General features: G+C 34.2%; 1 non-coding gene across 1 annotated transcript; it reads left to right on the top strand.

The window, feature by feature from the left end:
• Positions 1 to 5,088: 5,088 nt before the first annotated feature.
• Trnae-cuc (transfer RNA glutamic acid (anticodon CUC)) lies at positions 5,089 to 5,160 on the top strand. The gene has a single exon. It is a non-coding gene; the product is annotated as a tRNA-Glu (tRNA).
• The last annotated feature ends 322 nt before the right edge of the window (positions 5,161 to 5,482 follow it).

Here is a 5,482-nt window from a genome sequence, read left to right as displayed (position 1 = left end):
AAAAGTATCTGTTTTCATCAAGCGTATTGTGTTGCCATCAACAACAGGAAATGCCTAGTCGTAACGCTGTATTGGTTTAGAGATATTTCCCTTCTATGGCTAGAAAACTGATCGCTCACTATTGACATTCTGTTCTGCACGTTTAAGCGCTGCTTGACGGCACGTTTATGAGATGTCTTATGGAAACTTTATTTTGTTTTATATGATTAATATTTATAACAGGATGATGTGATTATCGTTCCGTAAAAACCGGGCTTAATGCATGCGAGTAAAGTGTCGTCGCAGATTGGCCTGTGCAGTTCGCACATGCTTTTCGGGGAAGAAACTTTCCGCTGTTATATTAGTTGTTTCAAGGAGGTCTCTTCTAAACAAAAATCCGGTGACGGCTTAAAGTGTCGTCCCTTACTAGACTACGTGGACTGCTTTGTACACTGTACGCGCATGCATTAAGCCTGTCCCACTCAGAAGCAAAGTGAACATGGCTATGTGCAAACATCATAATACCAGAATAGCCTGCGAATAAGTCGCAGTCTGTTCAGGTTTTATGCTGTTTGCTGCTCATCAGTATCTAAGCGTTGGAAAAGAAGCATTTAAAACTGGAATCTATGAAGAAAGGTCTTTTATTAAATACTTATCTAAAGGACTACAAGTGCGTCAAAATACGTATCTAAGTGGTAAAGGGTTAAGCATCGTTTTCGCAATACTCCCGTCATATTTGTTAGTGCTGCAATTCTCCCAGTGATTGTTTTGTTAACACTTCTATGCTGAGTTATCGCTATTTGTTATAATAACAATATTATTATTAATAATCACAATCGTTACCAAACATAACACAACCATAAAACAATATGAACACAGCAAACCAGTATTCCTTTATATAAATTTCAGATTAAAACAATACGTTTACTGTTTTCATTTAATGGTAAATCTTTTTCAGTAGTCATTTGAAATGTGTCATGTTTGAATCGAATGATAATTACATTTTGTCTAAAGAAACATAGGAAATGAAAACTTTGTGAATTTCAAACATTTTTTTCTTTTTATTTCTCTCTTTAAAGCGAGATAAGATGATTTTGTCAAATATTTATTTATTTATATAAAAAGTGTAAAAACTTATTAAATATATATTTCAATATAAATTAATATAAAATTTCAGAAGAACATGTGTCGAAAAATGCGAAATAAGACAGATATTTAATTCTGAAATCGAAAATGTCTGTACAGTCGAATTCGCCAGCATGTTAATCATGCATGTACGACGTGAATCTAAATTTAGTTTAACGGTTCATTTTAAATTCCTGCGACGATATCTATTCATACGACACACGAACACTAACTAAACAGACGAATGCTTCGGTTTATTGTAGGAAAATATGTACGAAATATCTTCGTCACAATTGGCTCGGGTAGCTAGTTTGTCTTTGCTGCATTTTATGAAATTCGTCTTCAATTTATAATTTGTCTTGTCTATTTCGTGTTCTTGTAACATATTTTATCAATATATTACAATTTAACACATATAACAAATCGTATAATCTCTCTTTAACATGACAGGTTCATCGCTCAAACTGTGTGGGAACACACAAAATGCATATGAAATGATCGATTTACACTGCCATGTAGATCTAAAAACGCTGTAAAATGGAGTATCGATGTCACGAAAGTAACCAACCGTTTATTTCAAATTAATTTTCCAGATATTGTTTACTTTCTGAGAGCATAATATGCGTGTTTAAAGTATATCTTGTGTCTCATTTTGAAGACATGCACTTGGCACATAACTATTATCAGTTTTATATAATTTCATAAAAACAGCAATTGATTTACTTTTTTTCAGATTATTTTACACACAAAAAACTTTTAACAAACGTGAAATGACAATATTAAAATAACTCCTTATAACTGATCTGTCGATGTGAGGAAACAAACGTAAAAAAGTGGGCACTTATTTTCCGGTTAGATTTCTCATGGATACAATGTTCCTTTGTATATTTGTTAATTGACATTTCCTGTTACGGAGAACCATCTTTCAACCCCGCTATTTTGAACTACCTGTGTGTTTTTGCGGAATCTTTCCCTGAAGATGGAGCTATCTAATTAGCGGACTCCTTTTCTAAGGCCGAGCGCAGTTTATTCTCGCTACTCTTTGACGCTGATTAATTGATGGAAATCGTGATTATTTTCAAAACTTATTGATGACTTCGGTGTTGATCATTAAAAAGGTTCCTATTTTCTTTCCATGCGGACTTAGTAATGGCGTGCGTTGATAAGAGATCTTGGTGGCTAGAGTCATGAGTTTTGAGTTTCAATAGGGCTGATTATACATCGAGATTTCGCGTCAAGATTTGTCGATAGCAATGGGTCGCGCTCTGGTAAAACCGGGCGTAATGCAAGTGAGTAAACACTCGTCCAATATAAGCCAGTGCAGTGTGCACAGGCTAATCAGGACGACACTTTCTGCGTAGCCTGGATTTCAGGAAATGTTCTCTGCGTATGACTCTCGTCCCGGTCGTGCGAGCTCCAATTGCTGACCAAGATTAGGTTTTTGTCCATCTTATACATGCTTACAAAGCAATGCCCTGTTGTATTTCAATTAGTATTTATGAAATATCAAGTCGCAATTGAATTAAACAACAATCAATGGAAAATATACTACTAGATTAAAAAAAGTAGGTGTGTGTGATATTTAAATACATGCTTTTGTTGAAATACAAGATCAGTATAATTGAATTAATATACCGGCAAGTTAAGTATTCTTCTTCGTGTGCCAATATTAATTTTGTATCAATTGTCGTAAAATAGATTAAATCAAGTGGTTATGTACGTTAATAATATGACATATCTTACTAATAAATAATATGTCTTTCATAGAACGATTAATTTTTGGCTTAAATGAACACAGTGGTTGTATTTAAAGAACCGTTTGATTATGTCTAGCGTTTGTGAACGTTTAGTGTTATAAAGGAACATTTATATATGGACTGTGCTCAGTGAAAAGGGGGTTTAATGCATGTTCGTGAAGTGTTGTCCCAGATAAGCATTTGAAGTCCGCACAGGCTAATCAGGCACGACACTTTCTGCCTAAACTGGATTTTTGCTAAGAAGAAATAAAAATAAGATTCGATTCCCTGCTTGTGTAAACCATGTCCCAAGTGGTCTATTGATTAGGATTCCGCCCTCTCACGGCGGCGGTGTACATGGTGTACATGTGCATATTTGCGAGGTACAATGTAAGTAATTATGAGAATTCTTAAGCATTAAGGCGCCCAAAGAAAGTGAGGGAGCGTTCTAAAGTGATATAGAGAATACAATCAAGAATGTCATTATACATATTTTATGCGATTGAGTAAAATTATGCTTCTTTAAAGGAGAGCAATATGCACAGTTTGCACTCTCATAAGCCGCTTAAAACCTGTGATCATACCGTTGTTATTCATTTAGAAACAAGTAGCTGGCTTTATTGCAAAAGATACTTTTGTTGTGCATATTGATAAAAAAAACATATTCGATGTCTGATTTACAATATGAACGAGGTAATAAATTATACTTTATAGTTTATGGTAACTTTAAACGTTCCTAAAATCTCACATGAGAGTCGTACTATTTTTGTTTTGTTTTTCCATTACAACTCAAATAACGGCGTGATATGCAAGGCAAGCAAATACTTGTAATTGTATCAGCACACTTTACCCACACACAATTAACTTCTGATTAATCTTTTTTTATATTATAGAACAGAACAGCACAAAAAGTTTATTCTTATAACTTAAACAATTTCAATTCATCGCTGTACATAAAACTGACAATATATAAAAAATACGCACATGCACAGAAATGCGAAAGTGACCAAAATAGTATATGTCAGGTTTAAAATGCACTTAGGCCATTATTTTACTTCACGCCTGTATTAAATTCCACAGTGCTCAATTTAAAAGCATGTGTACAATATATCGCGAGTTTGGTTAGAACGTTTGTGTAAATATTTGTTAACACCCGATAAGTTCCTCCGACTTGCCAGATAACCATTCTCCATCCACGTCACCAACCTATTATTCTCTATACATTCTTAGGTTAATGAAAGCAATGTATAATTGTTCAATTTATTTTACTTCTTCATGCTTGAACATGCAATAAACTAACAAGACAGAATGACTATATTTCTTGCTCTAAAACATGGGACGTAACTCATGATATGCATTTCGGTATAACTATACAAATATGAGAACATATCAGGCACCAAGTTTCTCCAGATGTTAAAATGTGTTTTTCCTTTTATATGAAGGAGCCTTTTCACAGATTTTGGCATGTTTTGAAGTATGTCATTAAATGCTTTATATTGATAAATGTAAACATTAAATTTTAAAAGCTCCAGTAAAAAATCAAAAATAAAATTTAAAAAAGGAAAAAAAGTAGCTCGCCGGAGGGCTCGAACCAGTGACCCCCGGAATCCTGAAGTAAAATCGCATAAGCCAATTGAGCTTGTATGCCAAGCATACATATTTAGCGTATTTTATACGTTATATAAGCAATCTTCGTAGTTTCATAAATTTAAACGACAACAACAGAACTCTCCAAATTATTCAATCGTTTCGCGTTGCAACGCTTTATAATTTTTACGTATTTAAATCGTCAAAAGATGCATATTATGGCTATATTAGACCATGGCAAATGTTCAGTAATACTGTTTTCTCAAAAATATCATAACTAAACTGAAAATTTGCGAATCTGAAACAACTTTTTTTTGTCAATTTACCAAACCGTGAAAAGATCCCTTTAATATTTTCACGGAACGTATATCTCATCTAGAGTCCGTGATATTTTGGATTCTCTATTTGATTGCGTTGTCTTAGAATGTATGAACTATTTGACTGAGGGTCATAATAAACTGAACACCGTCTCTTATTCACTTTCCGGATTGTTATCTTGTTATCTTTTTTGTTAAATCTCATGTTGCATTTATAGAAGACGATATTGTTCAAGGGTTAATGTACGAACACGTCGCAACTATTAATAGCGCGCAGCCGTACGCAATCGATAAACACCCGAATGTTATGTTTATGAATAGATTTACAGCGCACGTAAGTTACATCCCAAATGGTCTAGTGGTTAGGATTCCGCCCTCTCACGGCGGCGGCCGGGGTTCGATTCCCCGTTTGGGAAGCTTCTTTTAACTAAAAAAGTCAGTGACACATTAATATTTTTACGCAAAAGTACTTTATCATGGATACGTACGAGGCTATTTAAGGATTGTGGTGTTTGTATGTGTATTAAACACGTCTTCCCGTAATAGGAAGCTTGAAACGCGTTTTTCTGAACCGATGTAACTTTCGTATCATCCAAAGACATTTTATGAAATGAACAGCTTACGAGGAATGTTAATGTTTAACCCATTTATGCCCAGTGGACTTTCCCATCCTTCTAAATTGGATCAATTTATTTCCAAAATAAGGGGTGTCAAGTATATTTATTTCTATATTTAGAA

This window comes from Dreissena polymorpha, chromosome 5 (assembly GCF_020536995.1).
Source record: "Dreissena polymorpha isolate Duluth1 chromosome 5, UMN_Dpol_1.0, whole genome shotgun sequence".
NCBI classification, from domain to species: domain Eukaryota; kingdom Metazoa; phylum Mollusca; class Bivalvia; order Myida; family Dreissenidae; genus Dreissena; species Dreissena polymorpha.
This window is presented reverse-complemented; position numbering and strand designations above follow the sequence as displayed.